Source organism: Trifolium pratense, linkage group LG5, assembly GCF_020283565.1.
Source record: "Trifolium pratense cultivar HEN17-A07 linkage group LG5, ARS_RC_1.1, whole genome shotgun sequence".
In the NCBI taxonomy this organism is placed as follows: domain Eukaryota; kingdom Viridiplantae; phylum Streptophyta; class Magnoliopsida; order Fabales; family Fabaceae; genus Trifolium; species Trifolium pratense.
The window spans coordinates 32,409,129-32,432,839 of NC_060063.1; the positions used below are offsets into that span (position 1 = coordinate 32,409,129).

The following is a 23,711-nucleotide window of genomic DNA, read 5'->3' on the forward strand; positions in this document are numbered from 1 at the left end:
AATTGGAAAAGGAGTAAATTAACAATTTGGTTATTTCTCCGCTCATGTTTGATCTAAATGTTTCAACGCCTGCAAAAGAATTAATGGTTAATACTGCATGTCTGCATTGTCCGGTAGTAATTCAAAATAGGGAGTTTTTGATTAATCTGATCTGTATGCCCCTTAAGTCTCTCGAGATCATTCTCGGGATGGATTGGTTGTCTTACCATTACGTTATTCTGGATTGTGCTCGTAAGTTAGCGTTCTTTCCCGAGCCGGGAGTTGCTAAATATTTGTCTGCTAATAGGCTTGTAGTGTCTTTGAATAATGGAGAGACTGAGTTTGTGTCACTTGCTAGTATGGAAGTAAGTTCGGAAATTCTTGTGGGAGAAGTGCGTGTGGTCCAACAATTTCAGGATGTTTTTCCATCAGAGATTCCGGGTTTTCCACCAGTCAGAGAAGTGGAGTTCTTTATTGATTTGCAACCGGGTACCGGACCAATTTCTGAGTCTCCTTATCGTATGGCTCCAGCTGAGTTAGTAGAGTTGAAAAGTCAGATTGAGGACTTGTTGCAGAAAGGTTTTATTAGGCCGAGTGTGTCTCCGTGGGGAGCACCGGTTTTGTTGGTTAAGAAGAAGGACGGGAAGTCAAGGTTGTGTGTGGATTATCGGAAGTTGAACAAAGTGACCATTAAGAATCGTTACCCTTTGCCTCGAATTGACGATTTAATGGATCAATTGAAAGATGCATCGGTGTTTTCCAAGATTGACTTGAAGTCGGGTTACCACCAGATAAGAGTGAGGAATGAAGATATTCAGAAAACGGCTTTTCGTACGCGTTATGGACATTATGAGTATTTGGTAATGCCATTTGGAGTGACGAATGCACCTGCAATTTTTATGGATTATATGAATAGAGTATTTCATCCGTTCTTGGATAAGTTCGTGGTGGTGTTTATTGATGATATACTTGTGTACTCGAGGAGTGAAGAAGAGCATGAAGAGCATCTTCGGTTGGTTTTGCAAGTTTTACGCGACCGTGAGTTGTATGCTAATCCGTCAAAGTGTGAATTTTGGATGGAAAAAGTGAATTTTCTTGGTCATGTTATATCTAAAGAGGGTATAGCTGTGGATCCGGCTAAGATTGATACTGTGCTTTCATGGAAACAACCCGAAACTGTTACTGAAGTGAGGAGTTTTGTTGGTCTTGCGGGTTATTATCGGAGATTTATCGAGGGTTTTGCAAAGATTGTGGCACCTATGACGCAACTTACTAGAAAAGATCAACCTTTTGCTTGGACTGATAAATGTGAATCTAGTTTTCAGTTGTTGAAAGAGCGTTTGACTACATCACCAGTGTTGATTTTACCACAGTCGGACGAACCGTATGAAGTGTATTGTGATGCGTCGCATCAAGGGCTTGGTTGTGTGTTGATGCAACATAGGAAAGCGGTGGCTTATGCATCGCGTCAGTTGAAAGTGCATGAGAAGAACTACCCCACTCATGATTTGGAATTGGCTGCGGTGGTTTTTGCTTTGAAGATCTGGAGGCACTATCTGTATGGTTGTACTTTTGTGGTGTTCAGTGATCATAAAAGTCTGAGGTATCTGTTTGATCAGAAAGAATTGAATATGCGACAGAGACGTTGGATGGAAACGCTTAAGGATTTTCACTTTACTTTGGAGTATCACCCCGGGAAGGCTAATGTGGTGGCAGATGCCTTGAGTAGAAAGAGTGTATCGGCGTGTTCAGCTGTAATGGCAAGTCAACAAGAGTTACTATAGAAGTTTCGAGATTTGCACCTTTCGGTTAAGTTTGCACCTGGAGTTCTAAAGTTCGGTATGATTACAATTTCAAGTGGATTTTTGGAAGAGATTGCAAATTGTCAAGATGACAAGTTGCTTATGGCGAAGAGAGATTTGATAGTACGAGGAACGACCACATAATTTAAAGTAGGGCCGGATAATATTCTGAGATGTAATGGGCGAGTTTGTGTGCCAGATGTTAATAATTTGAGAAATACCGTTTTGGAAGAGGCTCACAAGAGTAAGTTAAGTATTCACCCTGGAGCTACCAAGATGTATCAGGATCTGAGGAAAGATTTTTGGTGGCCGAGTATGAAAAGGAATGTTGCGGAGTATGTGGCATCGTGTTTGACGTGTCAGAAAGCGAAGGTGGAACATCAGAAACCTGCTGGGTTGTTACACTCATTGGATATTCCGGAATGGAAGTGGGACAGTATTTCAATGGACTTTGTCACGGGTTTGCCTAAGACAAAGAAAAAGAAAGATTCGATTTGGGTGATAGTGGATCGTTTGACGAAATCCGCTCATTTTCTAGCTGTCAAGATTACAGATACTACGGAGAAGTTAACTGACCTCTACATTGCAGAGATTGTGAAATTACATGGAATACCTACGAGTATTGTTTCGGATAGAGACCCAAAGTTTACTTCACATTTTTGGACAACACTTCATGAAGCGTTGGGAACTAAGTTAAGATTGAGTTCGGCTTATCATCCACAAACAGATGGTCAAACAGAGAGAACTAATCAGTCATTGGAGGACTTATTAAGAGCTTGTGTGTTGGATGAACAAGGAAGTTGGGACGACGTGCTACCATTGATAGAATTTACCTACAACAACAGTTATCATTCGAGCATTGGTATGGCTCCTTATGAGGCACTTTATGGGAGGAGATGTCAGACACCGTTATGTTGGTATCAAGGTGGAGAAAGTATGATATTAGGACCTGAGATGGTGCAACAGACAACGGATAAAGTGAGGCAAATCCAAGCGAGGTTGAAAGTTTCTCAGGATCGCCAGAAAAGTTATACGGATAAACGTCGTAGACCTTTGGAATTTGAAGCGGGAGAGCATGTTTTTCTTCGAGTTACACCTACCACGGGCGTGGGGAGAGCTTTGAAAGCAAAGAAGTTAACACCAAAGTTTATTGGACCGTATCAGATTACGGAGAGAATAGGAAAAGTGGCCTACCGTATTGCTTTACCACCGGTTTTATCAAGGATTCATGACGTGTTTCATGTGTCGCAATTGAGGAAATATATTTCGGACCCTTCACATGTTATCACACCAGACGATATTCAACTTAAGGAAAATTTGTCGTTTGAGGTTCCACCAATTAAGATTGCGGATAGAAAGATGAAGAGTTTGAGGACGAAAGAGATACCGTTAGTCAAAGTTATTTGGAACGAGGTTACCGGAGATGCGACTTGGGAGCTTGAGAGCAAAATAAAGGAGCAATATCCGGGATTATTTATCGACGTTTGAGTTTCGAGGACGAAACTTCTTTTTTGTTGCGGAGTAATGTAAGACCTCGAATTTCCACAAGCTTATTTACGTATTTTATCGTTTAAATATAGGTTATTAATCGTTAAAAATAATTATGTGCTTGGTGAAATTATATGTTGTTGAGTCTTGGCGCAAGTTGATTTATGTTTGTTTGGTTGAAGTAGGAACAGATATGTGTCTTTTTGACCCCTTTGCGTTTTGAATTGGTTTTTATGGCCAACATGAGAGTTGTAGCCCTTTTTGCTTGGTTTTTCGCGTAGGTTTCGATTTCGAGAGTCGTTTGTTGTTGAGAGTCTTACCTTGTATCGTAGGTTGGTTTGGGAACCTTGAGTTTTGGTAGGTTGGATTCGAGTTTCGTTTAGTTAGTTCGAGTATCGTCGATTAACGACATTATTTGCTGAGATCGTGTCTGTTTCTCGCTTGAGTGTCAGAATTGTTTGGGGTTTGTTTTGTTGGTCTTCTTTTGAGAGAGCGAACGTTCCTGTGTTTTTAGAATTTCATTTTTCGCGTTAACCTATTTTCTTATAAAACGATCTAAAATTTGTCCGACGTTCCGAAATCTTTCGAACTCGGAATTCTTTTAAAATTTAACCCGAAGTTTTATATATCGGCGTGAGTTAGGAAATGTCTTTAAAATATTTTTAAGAGTTAGGGTTGAGAATCACAGTCGAGGAAAAATATTTCGAGTAACTTTTCGTAAACCATTTTTAACGGACATTTAAATTCTTAATTTTCTTATTTCGCGACTTTTGTCCGTGAGCGTAACGCGACTCGTCTGTGGAGGGTTCTAATCTCTAAACTTTATGAAAATTATCTTTGTCACAAAAGTAAAAGATCTAATGGTGAGGATTCAATTTGCTTTTTGATCCAATGGCTAGGGAATGCCTAGGCTTTACTTGTGAAGGAAGGTCACATTGCTTTTTGTACTTAGCCAAAATCAAAAGATCACTTTTTCTTTCTCCTTTCTTCTTCTCTTTGCCGTGGCTTCTCCTCTCTTAAACCCCATCTTCATAAATTTTTTCTTTCCACCATTTTCATTAAAGATCAAGCTTGCTTTCCATTAGTTCTTTGCTAGCTCATTTCCTTCTTGAGGTATATCATTCTTTCTCTTCATTTCACTAGTTTTTCTCATGATTTTTTTCTTAACTCTAAACTCTATGAAAAATTTCTTAACTTGTGAAAAAGAGTTTTAATCCATGGAAAAGCTTCATTGTTGTTAAACTAACATGGATTAGGCTTTGTTTCTCTTGATTCCTTTAGCTATTGAATTTTTCATGGATTTCTCTCTAGTCTAGGGTTTTCGAAAATTCTCTTGATCAATGAGTAGTCTAATGACATTTTGTGCATAGGAGAGAAGTGTTTAGAATGTGTTTGTGAGCTAGAAAACATTGTCAAAAATCATTTGTGAGAAAAATAAAATTTTTGTCATAAAACACTTAGTGAATTTTATGAAAATTTCATGAATTTTGGGTGTGTTTGGAAAATGTTTTGGGTATGCAAGAAAATTATCTTAAGAGCTAGGTGATCAAGGCTATGGTTTTAAAAATGAAAATTTGTGGGAGAATGCCTTGATTTCTCAATTCTGGACAAACTGTGCAGGGGCATTTTCGTCCATTTAAAATTGTTCCAGTTCCAAAAAAACTTAACCATTTGATCCGTCTTTTCGAGACGAAGAGTTTGGCGTATGGTTCGTCTCGATTGGACAAGAATTGAATGTGTTATGGTCATTTTAGTTTGAAAACTATTTGGTCGAAAATTGTGTTTAAAAGAGTTTTACTTGAATTGGTGATCAATTAGGGAGGTCTCGAAAACACTATCCGAGAGTGTTAGAACGTATCCTTAGAACCCCTTTCGATTGTGTAGAATAGGTTCGTTCCTTTGGTTTTGTCGGAGAGTGACTTATGGTATTATGTGTATTATTTTAGGAAACGAGTAACGGTGTTTAATTGCGCGTTCGATTGTGTGATTGGAAACTTTTGCCGAGGTAAGGGAATCTTCTATCCATGACTTTAAATTATGTCAAAAGCCATGAAATATTTGATGTTTGAATTTGTTTGAAATGCATGTGAAATGTATTCATTTTTGGATGGTTTGTAGGGTTGCATTAGCATATGATGTGAAGTTATATGTTCATGCATTCATTGGTAGACATGTGCGTACAGTGAATGGCGTTACTAAATGTCTTTTGTATTTTTGAGTATTAGACTCGTAACGCACAGTGAATGACGTTACACAAGAGTCTCTTATCTATTTCTTTTAGTAAGCTTGTGATGTACAGTGAATGGCATTACTAGAATGTTTACGACTCCCTGCGGTGAGGTTAATTTCCGGAAATCATGCATGTGACGTACAGTGAATGGCGTCACGGTGACGTACAGTGAATGGCGTCCCAGTGGTGCACAGTGAATGACACCACCATTCATTAGAGTTTTGCATTAGGCTATGTGCGCATTTTATTTATTATGCTTGTGTGCGACTTTGTGGTAATTGCCTAATATTTGTATACATGTTAATTGCTCAATACTTGTATTTATGTTAAATGCTATTTGCCTATTTGTTACTGTTGGTGACCCTTACTTTTGCATGTATACATCGCGGGCTCCTCCCACCCCTAGATGACATTCATGAGCGTGGTGCCGTCGGCCACGAGGATGAGATTGATTTGGAGCGCTCTTAGGATTGTGGTGTTTGTGATGAGACGTTCTCCACCACATCCATTTGATCAGACCTAGAGTCTTAGTTCATTTTGCTTACGTTTCTAGTTTATTTTGAGATGTAGTACCTTGACAGACTATTATACTTATGGTGCCTTAGTGGCCTTGCGATACATTAGGTTCACGTAACCGTCTTTGTGGTTCGTGAACTAATTGTATCCCTTTTGATATGTATATTATTCAGGTGAACACTTGCTTCCCGTAAGCCCTATATATATATATGATGGTTGGTTGTATATTATATTTTGTCTTGTGTAATTTAATTTCTTGAGCCGATTTCGAGTTACGCGCACTCTGATAAATTTTTAAAAGGCGTGTTTTATTTCGAAAAAAAAATATGCCCTTGTTTACTTCCGCATTGTTTTTATTTGAAAAATCGGGCTGTAACAGGTATGATTGGTTCCTTACTCTATCTGACAGCCTCTAGACCAGATATTTTATTCAGTGTTTGCTTATGTGCAAGATTCCAGTCAAATCCCAGAGAATCTCATCTTACTGCTGTAAAGAGAATCTTTAGGTATCTGAAAGGAACAACTAATCTTGGACTTCTCTATAAGAAATCCAATGATTATGTGCTAAATGGATTCTGTGATGCTGACTATGCTGGAGATAAAATTGAAAGAAAATCCACAAGTGGCAATTGTCAATTTGTTGGTGAAAACCTTATCTCCTGGGCTAGTAAAAGACAAACTACTATAGCTTTGTCTACAGCAGAAGCAGAATACATTTCAGCAGCTAAGTGTTGCACACAACTACTCTGGCTAAAATATCAGTTAGAAGATTATCAGGTAAGCAGTAACAATATTCCTTTATATTGTGATAATACTGCAGCCATTCATTTATCTAAAAATCCTATCCTACACTCTAGAGCCAAACATATTGAAATCAAACACCATTTTATCAGAGATTATGTTCAGAGAGGCATTATAGATATTAAGTTTGTTGATGATGAAGAAGAAAGTGAAGATAGTGACTCCTCTGAATCTCAGTCTGATTCAGAAACTGAGTCTGATGAAGAAACTCTGAGTACCAGGATGCATCAGAAACCTTAGGATTCTTTGCACTTTATGTTTGTTTTTGTTTTTATCTTCTGAACTTGTTATTCATATTTTTCTTTATTTTGTCTGAACAATTTCTTATTTTGGATTTTTAACTTAGTTATGTGGTTTGTTATTTTTTTTTGTGTGCTAACCTTCTTTGATAAATAAGAACATAAGAACACAAGATGCTTTTAAACGAAATTTTTTATTAATGATCTAACAATGTTGAGTACATTGGTAAAAAGGAAAAAGAAAAAGACAACCTAATCCTAATCAGATGGATAATACTCAGAAGAAATCTCAGATTTCTCCTCAGCATCCTCTGATGAAATTACTATTGGATCTGGGTTTTGCTCTTCTTCTTCTTCTTGTTCTTCTTCTGGAACATAGCCAGCCAAGAACTCAACATAGTCAGCATCATCTTCATTCTCTTCAGCTTCAGAATCTGATGAGATGATTATAATCTCAGCTTCTTGTGGTTTCTTGTTGTCTTCTTTATCTTTCTCATCTTTTTCGCGCTTTTCGTCTTCTTTCTTTCTTCGAAACTCTGCGATGCATGAACTAAACCTTCTCATTCTTCCTAATCTCTCTTGATTTACTCGTTTATTCTTGTTTTTACGTGAAGAAGGCATGTTAACTCGTTCACCTTTTTATAAACTTTTTAGCGCGTTGTTTTTTGTAACGACCCAAATTTATTATTCACTATTTAAGTGTTTAATTATTTGGTGACGTGGTTTTTGAGTAAGATAGTAACTTTAAGTTATTTATCGAGAGTTTTAGTTAACGCGCGAGTTAGTGAGAGTTAACGTGTTATTGGGCCAAGCCAATTGGGCTTGAGGCCCAATGGGCCTTGGCATGTGAGGGGCGCCCATATAGGGCAAGGTAGAGAGAGAAATATCATTTATTTCTCTTGTTCTTGGGAAGTAGAGAGAAGGAAGAGAAGAGGAGAGCTAGGGCAAGAGCTTGGAGGAGAGATTCGAGGAGCAATCTTCGTGAGTTCGTCGATCTAAGGTAAGAGAGTAGATTTCATATTCGTGGGTGACTCGAGGAAGGGGAGAATGTCGATTTCTCCTCACCCGAACTTCCTCCACCCCATTTTCGTTTTGGTTTGGGAGAGTTAATCTTCGAGAAAATGAAACCCAATGTTAATAACATGTTTAATATACTTCTACCATGTAGTGTGAGCGAAATCATGGGTTAAATAATGAGAATTTGTATGTTTTGAGTGATTATATGTGTTCTTGAGCTTTTAGACTCATAAATGTTAAATCCTTGCTTTTTCGATGATAACGATGTAGATCGGGAAAACTAGCCGTCCTTTTATACTTAAACATGTTTGTTGCACTTGTATGTGAACTCATTTGGGATTTATAACATGAAAATGGGATTTTTGGGTGATTTTGAGTGGAAAATCGTATTATGGAACTCAAGAACAGATGTTCTTCTGGTGTGGTTCGCTACCTGTTCGCTACAGCGAATGTGTTCGCCAGATGCTCGCTACAGCGAACGTGTTCGCCACCTGTTCGCTACCTGCTCGCTAATTGGATTTTGGCTCTGTGTCTGTTCGCTACCTGTTCGCTACCTGCTCGCTAATTGGATTTTGGCTCTGTGTCTGTTCGCTACCTGTTCGCTACCTGTTCGCTACCTGTCCGCTACAGCGAACAGCTCTGTGACAGGATTATTTTGTTGATGTTTTGTTAGTGGAATTAGGCACTTGTAACATGGATTTAAGGTATCCTAACATGCAATTAGGTGTTTATAACCATGATTAATTGTATTGTGATGATAGTTGTTGATTATATTTGTGGAATATGATTGTGTTGATGATGTTTGTTTAAATGTCAAAAGAAGTATATTAAGGTGTTAATCAACTTAATAAAGAAGGATATCGAATTATGTTATTCGATAAAGACGTATATTAAGGTATAGTGTTATCTTAATAAAGAAGTAATGTTGGATAGTGTTCCACATTAGTAAATGAAGAGCTTAATGCTATTGATTGTGAGTGAATTCATGAAATACATACATGCATTCATGAATATATGTGATATTGGATATTCCAATAAAGAAGGATATCAGATTATATTTATCCGATAAAGAAGGATATTAGAGGTGAGATACTCTAATAAAGAAGATGGTACCACATGCATTAGAGGTGTCTAGAGGACATAGCATGAATGTGAAGCATTAGATTGCATTATGGATTATGTGTGCATTTTATGATAAATAATGTTTGACACGTACTTGGTAAATGTTGATTGTTAATCCGTATGTGAGGAGCAGAGTCCGTCATGACTATAAAATGAACAACGCAGGGTCCGTCATGACCATAATCTGAACAATGTATTTGTGATATTAGATTACATTAGGAACTTTATGTATATCCCTATTTGTAATTGAGTTATGTGATAATTGTTGATGTTTTGGTATTGTCCGAGACGACGTGAAACTATATGTTTGATGCATTTTGTGAATGATTGATTAGGTGATAAATGAAGTATATGCATGATATATGAATATGCATGAATGATAGTGATGTATATGTATAATGTATGATTATGCATGTTTCATGAAGAAGTGTTTAAGTACCCTTTACTTACACTTGTATATTTTGAGTATGTTATCTAACTCTCTTTTATGTGTTATGTGCTGGACCGTTGGGGGTCCAGATTTACAGGTTTTGTGGTATTCGATGTCGAGTCGTCGGTGAAGCTCTGCTCTGATTGTGACACGGGAAAGGGTTTTATATTGTATATAAAGTCTATTGTCTAGGTTGTTTTGTATAATCAATAAATACATTATTTGATTCAAAGATTTGTATAAACACTATTTTTACTAATTAATTACATTAGTATTACTTTGATAGAAGAATGTAATACTCGAACCGATATTCAATAAATTAAATGTGACTTTCCGTTGCGTATTTTGAAAAAGATTTTACTAAAGGTAGAAATATATAAATAATGGGTTTGGGTATTACAATTGGTATCAGAGCCCCGTTGTCTTCGGACTGTGTGGGTTATGTGTCGATCAGAGCAGGTCTGTGCAGTCAGACCAAGTGAGTATTGTGAGTCAGTCGTGTTTGTCTAACAATTTTGTGTTGTTTGTTTTGTGAAATCATTCATGTTGTTGATTTAGGAACTATGAGTGGTGTGAATTGGATTAATCGATCCATTCTTTTGTTGAGTAGTAGTGTGAGTGCTAAACTTCTATGTTTATGATAGTTGTATATGGTTAGAGTTTAATCTTTTTGTAGTTTAAACTTGATGGATTGATGCTTATTGCTAATTGTTGATGATCCGGCATGATGTAAAACTGCATGTGACGATCCGGCATGATATAAAACTGCATGTGGTAATGATTTGAAATAATTTTAAAAACTAATATTATTTCTTGAAGATTTTGGTGAAAATATAGAGTTATTTTGTTTTGGGTGAGTGAAAATTAATTTTCAAAATGGTGAGAAGAGTAGGATATTAATGTGTCCTGGTATGTGTTTGTTATATGTTTGTTTATAACATGTGTTAGATAATTACTAGGCATTTGAATTGCTATGCGTTTTATGAGTAAAAACATGAAGATCTCATAATCCTATGTTGTAATTGTGATGCATGATTCTAATTGTGCTTTCAAGTCTATAATGATGTTATATGCTTGATGTTTTGGATTTTGTGGATTAGTGAGTCGAGAAAACGAGAGCTTAGTGAGCGTAAGTTCAAAACCGTAGCAGAGCACCCAGATTTTTGGATGTGCTCGCTAGGCGAAGAATGAACCTCGCTGAGTCTCGCTAAGTCTTGCTAAGTCCTGTGAATGTTTTTGACTTGTCTCGCCGGGAGCTCGCTAGCTTTTGCTAAGCGAGGGAGCCAGACAAGAAATTTGTTTTGTTGATGTCTTGTTCTGAGTTGATTGAATGTGAGTATGAATTATTGCTATGCAATGTTCATTTTTCTTGTGTTGTTTTGATTTCCTAACTTTGAGAAGTGAGGGAAGTATAGGTTACTTGAATGCTTGCATGAATTGTGTTAGTGTTTAGGTATCGTGGGTTAGGTTTTGTCCCTTGTATGCGACATGCGTGTAAACGATGTCGATACTGAAGGTGTGAAAACACAAGAAGGGGGGGTTGAATTGTGTTTTAGCTAAGTTAAAACTTTTTCAAGTTCTTAACTCAACTACGTTAGCAGCGGATAAATAACACAAATAATAACAAGAGAGAGAGAGAGATCACACAAGCAATTTATACTGGTTCCTCTCACAAAACGAGAGTAGTCCAGTCCCCTTGCACTTCCAAGGGATTTCACTATAATCACACAAGATTACACCTGCTCAAGCACACAAGCAAGAGACTTCTCAACAATGCTCAAGCACACAAGCTTAAGACTTCACACTTAAGCACACAAGCTTAAGTTTCCTCAAGAATAGTAAAGTATATGAAGATATACAAATGCTCTTAGATGAACCTAAAGAGAGCAAATACAAATAGTACAAAGTATTTGACTAAAGTGCAAAAACACTTGATAAGAGGTTCAGAGCTTGTATACACAGAATTCAGAGTTTGTTCAGTGCACGTTCAATCCTTAATAATTGTATATGTTGTAGCTGATTCTAGCAGTATATATACCACCAGAAAAGAGTCGTTGCAAAAAGAACCGTTGGAGTTGATAATCTTTTGTCTTCAAGCAGTCTGTCTTGATGCAGTTTGGTTGTATCCAAAACTAAGAAAGAGTTTCAGTTACTTTGACTACTGCAGAGTGGACTTTCCTTATTCAGCTAACAAGACTGAAAACCCACGTTCTCAAGTTAGGACAGACAAAACGAGAGTAGCTGAACTGATCAGGCTTGAAAGGTCCTTTTCTTCATTGGTAGAAGAGTTGACTTGTAAAGAGAATCTTCACAGTTTCCAAGAAGCTCTTCAGAGTTTGATGAAGCTTGAAGTCAGTCAAGAAGTTCTGAAGTCTTCATCCTCTGAAAGTTGTAACTTCTGAAGTCCAACATCTTCTGAGCGCTTATGAACTTCTGAATTCACATCCTCTGAGCTTCACTCAGAGCTTGTCTGATGCTTATATCTGCGCACTTAAAATAAATTTTTAGTCCTTCCAATTGTTTATTAATACTTTGTTATCATCAAAACCTTTATAGATTTAGGGGCTAATATTTTTAAATCAATTTTGTTCCAACAATCTCCCCCTTTTTGATGATGACAAACATAAGTATTAATTGACAATTGTTGTTAAATTAACTTATCATGTTTCTCTTAGGTTTATGAGGTTTGCAAGCTCCCCCTAAGATTGATACTCCTTAAAGTCAAAACTTTAAGTTCTATCCATGATATTTAATTTAGTATAAGATTAAGATAATTTGAAATAAAACAAATTTCATATCTTTCTTCAGAGTAAGAGGTTTGCAAGCTCTCCCCCTAAGTCTCATAAGGCTAAGTTAAAATTGCACTCTTAACTTATCCTTACTTATGAAATTTATTTCAGTTTCAACTAACTTAGTCTCCACCTTGAAATACGTAAAACAACTTAAAAGTAACAACTTTTAACTTAACGGATAAAAGCGAGATAAAAGCATAAAAGCGTGGTTTCAGATTTTGAACTTATCACTTATCAATTAATGCGTAACTACTCCCCCTTTTGTCATTATCAAAAAGTTAAAACAAAGTTATGTAACCAAGATAGTCAAAGAAGAAGAGTGGTTGTTACAAAGGTGAATTTATTTCAAAACAAAAAACAACGCGCTAAAGAGTTTATAAAAAGGTAATCGAGTTAACATGCCTTCTTCAAGTAAAAATAAGAATAAACGAGTGAATCAAGAAAGATTAGGAAGAATGAGAAGGTTCAGTACACGTATTGCAGAGTTTCGAAGAAAGAAAGAAGACGAAAAACGCGAAGAAGATGAGAAAAATAAAGAAGACAACAAGAAACCACAAGAAGCTGAGATAATAATCATCTCATCAGATTCTGAAGCTGAGGAGAATGAAGATGATGCCGACTATGTTGAGTTCTTGGCTAGCTATGTTCCAGAAGAGGAACAAGAAGAAGAAGAAGAAGAACAAAACCCAGATCCCATAGAAATTTCATCAGAGGATGCTGAGGAGAAATCTGAGATTTCTTCTGAGTATTATCCATCTGATTAGGATTAGGTTGTCTTTTTTTCTTTTCTTTTTACCAATGTACTCAACATGGTTAGAGCATTAATAAAAATTTTCGTTTTAAAAGCATCTTGTGTTCTTATGTTCTTATTTTCCAAAGAAGAAAGGTGAATAATAAGTTAAAAAAAAAATACTCAAGCAAAACATAAACAACTTGAAATAAAAAAAATGAAATTGTTCAGAAGATAACAAGAAAACAAAAAAAAACAACAGCTTAAAACAGGTGCATAGAATCCTAGGGTTTCTTAAGGTAGGCTAAGAGTTGGTCAAATTTGTCATTCAAGGATCCCACATTGGAAACTAAACCATCCACCTTGGTTTCCAATGTCTGGTGAGCAGCTCTTTGCCTTTCCAAACCTTCCTGCTGTTCCCTCAGGGCTTCTTGAAAGATCTGCAACTGATTAACCACCACAGGAGCTTGATCTTCAACCATAGGCACTTGTTCTTCAACCAAAGGTGCCTTGCCTTTATCAGAGGGTTCACCTTCCTCTGGATAGTCAATCATCAGCACATCCTCTTGGTTCTGAGAAGCCAGCACATCATCCTCTGAAATGTCCTCTGGTGGCAACTCATTTGCCAACTGGGCAACTCTTGCAGCAGCTTCTTCTAACCTTTCAGACTCAGACCTCTGAGCTTCAAGACTCTGAAACAGCTTGGAGTCTATCCAGATGACTTTGAAAGCGTTCAGACGTTGTTCAGCAGCAGCAAGAGCTTCAAGCTTAGCACGCTCAGATGCTTCATGATTGAAGCATGTCAACCTTTTCAACTCAGCCCTAGCCAGACTGTCCTTCATGAAGTTTATCACATCCAAGTCTCTTCGTCCAACCACAGCCTTAATTTTTTCAGCAGCACCATCCAAAGCATTACAGATCCTTGCCTTAATTCTTGACACTTCTAGGTCCACATCAGAAGGACAAACTAAGAACCTGTCCTTTAACAGAGATAATCTAACTAAGTCATCATGAAACTGAGTGGATAGATTACTAAAAGGGTTAGATGGTGAGGGTGAAGGATTGGGAATGGTAGAGAGATTTGGTGATTCAGTAGCAGGGTTGTCAATAATAACAACTTCTGCCTCTGAAGGCTTAGGGGCACAAGTATGAATACGCTCAGGAGAAGCGTGTCCAGCATTTGGGTTAGGATTAGGTTCAGGGGTTGATTCAGATGATGAGATGTCAGAGGTTGATTCAGGATAAATGTGTTCAGGGGATGGTTCAGGAGCAGTTTGTTCAGGGGTTGGTTCAGGAGCAATTTGTTCAGGGGTTGGTTCAGGAGCAATTTGTTCAGGGGTTGGTTCAGGAGCAATTTGTTCAGGGGTTGGAATATCTGGTTGAGGTTCAGATGGTGAAATGTCAGATGGCTGTTTTTGTGATTGAGGTTGAGGTGATTTGTGGGTTTCATGAGAAAGAGGTTGATTGTTGAGAGGGTCAGGGCTGAGGTGTTTTTCTAGTTCAGAAAGTGGGTTATCAGAAGGTGAGATGATTGTGGATTCAGGAAGTATGGTCCTAAGTGGTTTTGTATAACCTATTCCAATCTCAGCTTCATTAAAGATGTACTTAGGAGTCTTACCTTTAGGATCAGGAACATGTTTCTGACGCAGCCTAGTATTGAGAGTTTCTTCGTCAGATTCAGTTTCTGATTCAGAGGATTCACTCTCTTCACATTCTTCTTCATCATCAACAATGATAGGCTCCTTTGATGATGTTGCAGCAGCTTTTCCAGACAAAGCTTCATGTTTCCTCTTTGTTCTTTGCTCAGCAACAGCTTCTTCTACCTTAATCTTCTTCTGAACCAGAAGATCTGGCTTATCTTGTTCAGCTTTCCTCTTAGGTTTCCTTTTTGGATTATACATGTTTACAGGAGCTGGAGGGACCATACTCCTATCAACAGTAAATCCTTCTTTTCTCAGAACTTCCAGATAGTCTTGGATGATGTGCTCAGCATCCATTTCAGAAATTACTGGATATCCATCCACATACAGACGATCTTCAAGACTGGCTGTAAACTCTTGTGGAGGTGGAACCACTTTGGATGAGATGAGACGCATCTTGGTGAGAAAGCTGGCATTCAGAATCTCAGGAGTGAATTTCTTTTCAACAAGTTCTGGATGGAACTTCTTCAGATTCTCAACAACATGACCTTGATATAGAAGGTCTGAGATTAATCTTGGATAGGCTATAGCTGTCTTCCTCTGAGATTTGCTTAAGAAGATTGCTTCACAAATCCTCTCAAAGAAGTATTCTCCCAGATTCACCTTCATTTCTTTCAGAAGAAAGTAGATCAGATGACGATGAGTCCAGGAAATTGTATCAGTACCACCAACTCTTGGACTAATAGCAGCTAGTATAATTTTGAATAGCACTCTGCAGACGTCAGTCAAACCCTTGACTTTACCCTTCAGTTTCAAATCAGTACACATCAGAGCCAGAAAATCATCTCTGTATCTTGTGTCCTTCTCAAAAACATCCAACTCTATTCCAGAGTTATCTAGACCAAGCAACGCATTAAAATGAATAGGTGAGAAAGCTAGGTTCATACCACAGATGTTAGACCTAATTTGTTTTCCAGTGAATTCCAATAAACCCATTTCTTTCCTAGATTTACCTTTTAAACTAGGATTTCTCTCAATAGCAGCAAGTTCTTCTTCCTTAGCTTCATGCTTGTCAAAGACCTTAGCTTTCATCTAGAATTTCTTCATGAGATCTGGGTAAATAGGACCATTTAGCATGCTGAAGTACTTATCCCAACCTTGAGCGGAGAAGTAATGTTTCACATCAAACCCATTTGCCTTAATACTGTCAAAGTCGATCATCTTTTCAGAAAGAAATATGAGCTCAGATTCTGGAAACTCCATCTCGTTCCCAACGATTTGAAGATTTTTGAACATGAACGGTGGAATCTTTGTTGAAGAAGATGACGAAGGTCCAGCCATTGTTGGAGATTAGGGTAGGGTTTGGAAACTAACGAGAGAGAAAGAAAGTGTGTTGGAGGTTTAGAGAGAATATGAAAGTGTAGGTTGTGAAAGTGAATAGTGTGCAAGTGTATTGTGTAAGTTTATTTAAATGTGTACAGTTAACATAAAAATGGCAAATTTGGGAAGTTACGCTAATTGACAGAAAGTTGAATACCAAAAATCATCATTAACCACCCACTACCTGACACTCGTAGACCACGTGCAGAAATTTACTCGGTAACTGCTATTTTAATGGACAACTGTTCAGCAGTGAATACTAAACGTTTCCCACTTAAATAGTTCAGAGCCTCTGAGATATTTAAAATTCTCTATCATAGTTAAGTACTTCAGAGCTTGTGTTTCAGATGTTCTGAGTCATAAGTTCTGATATACTTAACCTCTTACACTTTAATTGCCAAAAAAAAAATTTTCATTCAGAGATTGAAAACATGTTCAGATGTTTCTTAATAAAATCAAAACTTTCAACAGGTAAGGCTTTAGTAAATATGTCAGCCCATTGATTTTCAGTATCAACAAACTTAATATCTATAATGCCTCTCTGAACATAATCTATGATAAAATGGTGTTTAATTTCAATATGTTTGGCTCTAGAGTGTAGGATAGGATTTTTAGATAAATGAATGGCTGCAGTATTGTCACAATATAAAGGAATATTGTTACTGCTTACCTGATAATCTTCTAACTGATATTTTAACCAGAGTAGTTGTGTACAACACTTAGCTGCTGAAATGTATTCTGCTTCTGCTGTAGACAAAGCTATAGTAGTTTGTCTCTTACTAGCCCAGGAGATAAGGTTTTCACCAACAAATTGACAATTGCCACTTGTGGATTTTCTTTCAATTTTATCTTCAGCATAGTCAGCATCACAGAATCCATTTAGCACATAATCATTGGATTTCTTATAGAGAAGTCCAAGATTAGTTGTTCCTTTCAGATACCTAAAGATTCTCTTTACAGCAGTAAGATGAGATTCTCTGGGATCTGACTGGAATCTTGCACATAAGCATACACTGAATAAAATATCTGGTCTAGAGGCTGTCAGATAGAGTAAGGAACCAATCATACCTCTGTAGACCTTTTGGTCTACTTTTCCTTCATCTTCTGACTTGCTCATGTTGGTAGTTGAGTGCATAGGAGTGTTCATTATCTTGCAATCATCTAGATTGAATTTCTTCAGAAGTTCCTTGGTATATTTTGATTGATGAACATAAGTTCCTTCCTTCTTCTGATTGATTTGAATTCCAAGAAAGAATTTCAATTCTCCCATCATGCTCATTTCAAATTCATCCTGCATTATCTTAGAAAAATTCTTGCACAAGGAAGCATTAGTTGAACCAAAAATAATATCATCAACATAAATTTGAATGATTAAAATGTCTTCTTTGGTTGTTTTTCTAAAGAGTGTGCAGTCAACCTTTCCTTTCTCAAAACCTTTTTCAAGAAGGAAATTACTGAGTCTATCATACCAAGCTCTTGGAGCTTGTTTCAGACCATACAGTGATTTCTTCAGTTTAAAAACATGTTCTGGGTTTGAGACATCTTCAAAACCAGGAGGTTGCTTAACATACACTTCTTCAGAAATGAAACCATTTAAGAAGGCACTTTTAACATCCATCTGATACAAGGTTATTCCATGATTAACAGCATAAGATAGAAGTAACCTGATTGCTTCAAGCCTAGCAACTGGTGCAAAGGTTTCAGTATAGTCAATCCCCTCTTGTTGACTATAACCTTGTGCAACCAATCTAGCCTTGTTTCTTACCACTTCACCTTGTTCATTCAGCTTGTTTCTGAATACCCATTTTGTTCCAATAATGTTCTTGTGTGAAGGTTTTGGCACTAGAGTCCACACATCATTCCTTTGAAATTGATTCAGCTCTTCTTGCATTGCTACAATCCAAGCATCATCTTTCAGAGCTTCATTAATCTTTGAGGGTTCCATCATTGAGATAAGACCAACTAAAGATTCCTCATTTCTTAGTTGAGATCTTGTCTTCCTTGGACTATCCTTGTTGCCTAAGATCAGTTCCTCTGGATGTGATGATTTGTATTTGAAAGTATTTCTTGGGGGTTCATCATCTTCAGACTCATCATCAACAGGTTCAGCAGTTGCTTCAGTTCTTTATTGTTCAGAGTCAGTAGGAACTGTTATGTTCAGAGGTTCTTCAGAGAATGGATGTTCTGAGTAGTTTGGAATATCTGAATATTGATCCTCTGATACCTGAAATCTAGACAAACCTTCCACAAGCTCTGACACTTGGTCAGGCTCTTTGTCATCAAATTTGACATGCATACTTTCTTCCACAGTGTGTGTTTCAGAAATATACAGTCTGTATGCTTTTGAGCGTTCAGAGTATCCTATAAAGATACCCTTGTAACCTCTAGCATCAAATTTCTTTAGATGGACTTTGTTGTTTAAGATGTAACAAGTACACCCAAACTGATGAAAATAAGAAATATCAGGCTTTCTTCCTTTGAACAATTCATAAGCAGTTTTGTTCAGCTTAGATCTGATATAGATTCTATTCTGAACATAACATGCTGTGTTTACAGCTTCTGCCCATAAAAACTTTGCTACATTAGTTTCATGCATCATGGTTCTGGCCATTTCTTGCAGAGTTCTATTCTTCCTTTCTACAACCCCATTTTGTTGAGGAGTTCTAGGAGAAGAGAATTCATGCAGAATGCCATATTTTTCACAAAAGTTTTCAAAAGGTTCATTTTCAAATTCTCCACCATGATCACTTCTAACTTTTAAAATAGTGTAGCCTTTTTCATTTTGAATTTGTTTGCAGAAGATGCTAAACTCATCATAAGCTTCATCTTTTGTTCTTAGGAATTTTACCCAAGTCCATCTACTGTAATCATCAACAATTACTAACCCATACTTCTTTCCATTGATAGAGGCAGTTTGAACTGGCCCAAAAAGATCAATGTGAAGAAGTTCCAATGGTCTTGAGGTAGAGACAATGTTCTTAGGTTTAAAAGAAGATTTTGTAATCTTTCCTTTTTGACATGAACCACAAAGTGTGTTTGAGTGATATTTGATTTTAGGTAAACCTCTGACAAGGTCAAGCTTGCTAAGCTTAGAGATTAACCTCCAGTTAGCATGGCCTAACCTCTTATGCCAGATCCATTTTTCTTCACTCAAGGTCAAAAGACACATCACTTTTTGTTCATTCAAATCAGAAAGATTAATTTTATAAACATTGTTCTTTCTCAGACCTTTGAATATGATGGAGTTATCAGATTGTTTAGACACAGTACATGATTCCTTATTAAAGACAACTACATAACCATTGTCGCAAAATTGACTAATGCTCAATAGGTTATGTTTGAGTCCATCAACTAACCAAACATCATTAATAGATAGGGAAGAATTACCAACTGTACCTGTACCTATTATCTTTCCTTTTTGATTTCCTCCAAAGCCAACAGATCCTCCTTCTTTCATAATCAGCTTAGAAAATAGTTGTTTGTCACCAGTCATATGCCTTGAACATCCACTATCCAGATACCATGAGTGTTTCATGATATTTCTTTGAGTGGCAGGCTGTATGAGAAACAACTTTAATCATTGCGATAGAACTCTTCATCAAGGTTAATGATAAAGTCATCCCAATATTCTTCCTCTTCATTTATCAAGTTCTGATTGTTAACTTGAGAACTTGTCAGCCATTGGTCTAGGACATAAGCCCTTCTTCCTTTGCATAAGACTTGTTTCCACATTTTAGGTAGGACATATCCTTTCCTAGTTGGTAGATCTGAATGATACATTATTTCAGCTTTTGGTACCCATCTTCTGGGTCCACGCTTGTTAGTCCATGCATGCTTACTATGTTGTCTAGTGTTAGAGAAAGATCTTGGTTTGGAAAAATAACCTTTTTGAAATCTTTTCTTTGTTTGAAATCTGTTATTGTTCCAAGATTTGGATTGTTTATGATTCCAGGGTTTGTATTTATCATCAATCCCATGTTCTGATTGATTATATCTACTTACTCTAGAATCATAAATAATCTGAGTCTTGTACTTCATCTGAGATTTGGAGTTTGAATTTTTTCTTTTAAAAACTTCTGATCTTTTAAATTGACTAGCTTCATGTACTGAAGTTCCTTTGGATCAGAATTTGAAGTTTCAGATGTTGAGGCTTTCAGAACTTCTGAACTTATGTTCTCAGATTCTGAACAACTTCTATCTTCTGAACTTTTCTTTCCAGATCCTGAGAAACTAGGTTCCTCTGAGCTGTCAGCTTCTAAATCACTCAGATCATCTTTGTCATTTTCAACATTACCAAGATTCTTTCCCTCTTCACTTTGTGGAACAACATAATAAACCCAAGATTTTCCACCCTTTTTGGCAGAGGTCTTCAGCTTTGAATATGTTCTACCATATTCATAGCCAAGTCCCTCTCCTCTATGTCTCATGACATTATAAACAAGATTAGCAGCTTTGCTCTTACCAAGGTTGAGATGCACAAACTGTTGAAGAGCTATTTCCTGCTCATCAATAGGTTTATGACAAACAGCACAACCCTTTTCAAAGTCATTTACTCTATTCAGAGTTTCTTGATACAGACCTTGAAAGTGTTCTGCTTGTTCAGTCAGAGTGTTAAGCTTTTCTTGTAAAACTTTTTGTTTACTTAACACTCTGAGATGTTTCTCAATGACCTTGTTAAGTGCAGTTATAAGTTGAGATTTAGAGCAGTCAGAAAATACCTCATCAGTTACTTCAGAATCTGATTCTGATTCTGATTCATCGTCTGAGTCAGCATCTGAGTCAGTTGAAGCCATCAGGGCTAGATTTGCCTCTTCTTCTTCCTCAACTTCTTCCTCAGATGATAGCTCTTCAAAGGTAGCCATCAGACTCTTTTTCAATTTACTCTTGAATTGTTGCTTCTTTGAGCTGTATCTTTTGCTTTTGTCTTTAGCAGACATTTCTGGACAATCAGCAATAAAGTGTCCTGGCTTCTTACAGTTGAAGCAGTTCTTCTGATCATCCTTCTTGCTGACAAAATTTCTGGAGCTGTTACCTCTGAAATTTCTTTTGTTAAATCTGTTCCATTGCTGAAACTTGGTAAATAAAGCAAACTCATCCTCATTCATCTCATCCTCTTGACCATCAGCAGAAGATTCTTCTTCAATATCAAGAAGCTGAGTCTTAAGAGCCTTAGAAGTAGTCCTTGTTGACTGTAAAGCCACTGACTTGGACTTCTTCTTAGTTTCTGAGTCAGCATCCAGAACCATCTCATGGCTTCTAAGATTGCTTATCAGAGCTTCAAGACTCAGAGTCTTGAGATTTTGAGCTTCCTCTATTGCAGTGACCTTGGGTCTCCAAGCAATAGGAAGACTTCTCAGAATCTTCTGAACATGGTCATAGGTGGAATAACTTCTCTTAAGAGCTTTAAGACCAGATACAAGGATTTGAAACCTTGTAAACATAGTCTCAATGTTTTCATCTTGTTGCATAGTGAATAGTTCATATTGCCTTATCAAAAGACTAGCTTTAGCCTCTTGAACCTTTTCATTACCATCATAGGTAGCACACATAGAATCAAAGATAGATTTAGCAGTAGACTTGTTCTCTATTCTGACATAATCCTCATGTCTAATAGCACCAACAACAATGTCCTTTACTCTATGATGCTTAGTGTAGGTTTTTAAGTTAGCTGGTGTGAGTAACTTTCTATGCTCAATGGACAATCTTCCATGTTCATTTAAGTTTTCAAAAGTTACTCCCAGCTCAACCAAATCCCACAACTCATGATCAATAGCAGTAATATTGCTATACAGTCTTTCCTTCCACCACTCAAATAATGATGCATCACCATTGAATATAGGGGCTTTTCTATTGCCACTATGTTCATGTGATTCATTACTCAAGTAGTCATAACCAAAAGCATTTCTAGGACCACCACCAGCTCTACTGGCCTCTTCACCGGTTGTTCTAGTGCTACTATCGTCTCCTCCAGACATAGTGTTCTCACAAGATCTTTACTGTCTCACTGTTAAGTGAAAGTAACAGACCAGAGCTCTGATACCAATTGAAGGTGTGAAAACACAAGAAGGGGGGGGGTTGAATTGTGTTTTAGCTAAGTTAAAACTTTTTCAAGTTCTTAACTCAACTACGTTAGCAGCGGATAAATAACACAAATAATAACAAGAGAGAGAGAGAGATCACACAAGCAATTTATACTGGTTCCTCTCACAAAACGAGAGTAGTCCAGTCCCCTTGCACTTCCAAGGGATTTCACTATAATCACACAAGATTACACCTGCTCAAGCACACAAGCAAGAGACTTCTCAACAATGCTCAAGCACACAAGCTTAAGACTTCACACTTAAGCACACAAGCTTAAGTTTCCTCAAGAATAGTAAAGTATATGAAGATATACAAATGCTCTTAGATGAACCTAAAGAGAGCAAATACAAATAGTACAAAGTATTTGACTAAAGTGCAAAAACACTTGATAAGAGGTTCAGAGCTTGTATACACAGAATTCAGAGTTTGTTCAGTGCACGTTCAATCCTTAATAATTGTATATGTTGTAGCTGATTCTAGCAGTATATATACCACCAGAAAAGAGTCGTTGCAAAAAGAACCGTTGGAGTTGATAATCTTTTGTCTTCAAGCAGTCTGTCTTGATGCAGTTTGGTTGTATCCAAAACTAAGAAAGAGTTTCAGTTACTTTGACTACTGCAGAGTGGACTTTCCTTATTCAGCTAACAAGACTGAAAACCCACGTTCTCAAGTTAGGACAGACAAAACGAGAGTAGCTGAACTGATCAGGCTTGAAAGGTCCTTTTCTTCATTGGTAGAAGAGTTGACTTGTAAAGAGAATCTTCACAGTTTCCAAGAAGCTCTTCAGAGTTTGATGAAGCTTGAAGTCAGTCAAGAAGTTCTGAAGTCTTCATCCTCTGAAAGTTGTAACTTCTGAAGTCCAACATCTTCTGAGCGCTTATGAACTTCTGAATTCACATCCTCTGAGCTTCACTCAGAGCTTGTCTGATGCTTATATCTGCGCACTTAAAATAAATTTTTAGTCCTTCCAATTGTTTATTAATACTTTGTTATCATCAAAACCTTTATAGATTTAGGGGCTAATATTTTTAAATCAATTTTGTTCCAACAGATACTAGTTTCTTCTTAGGAAGAATATGTTTAGAGACGATAGAATAGTTAGGTGTGAGCACCGGAAGTTCTAGTGGAAGAGTAGGAGTGGGTTTGAGATAAGTGGGGGAGAAGGTTATATCCCTCCGAGATGTTTCAAACGTGAGAAGATGAGATGAGTAGAGATGTTCTTGAAGCGGAATATTCAGGAATTGGCGACGTTGTTCGAAGTGGAATGAATGGGAACAACAAGTTGTGAGAAACTACTAGAAGGGAAGTTTTCAGACCAAGTGTTTCGCCGTAGGGGCGTTAGTGAGATTGGTTAAGTGAGATGAAGAGTATTCGGAATGATTGGAGATCATGTGTTGCACTAAAAATATGGAGGCGTGTTTTGTGGACCAAGTTGAAGTACCTATTCGATTAGTGTGAGTCGAA

General features: G+C 37.2%; 1 long non-coding RNA gene across 1 annotated transcript; it reads left to right on the plus strand.

Annotated features, from left to right (window-relative positions):
- The first annotated feature begins 4,328 nt into the window (after positions 1-4,328).
- LOC123885247 lies at positions 4,329-6,204 on the plus strand. The gene is made up of 3 exons (XR_006801111.1): positions 4,329-4,382; positions 5,216-5,274; positions 5,906-6,204. It is a non-coding gene; the product is annotated as an uncharacterized LOC123885247 (long non-coding RNA).
- The last annotated feature ends 17,507 nt before the right edge of the window (positions 6,205-23,711 follow it).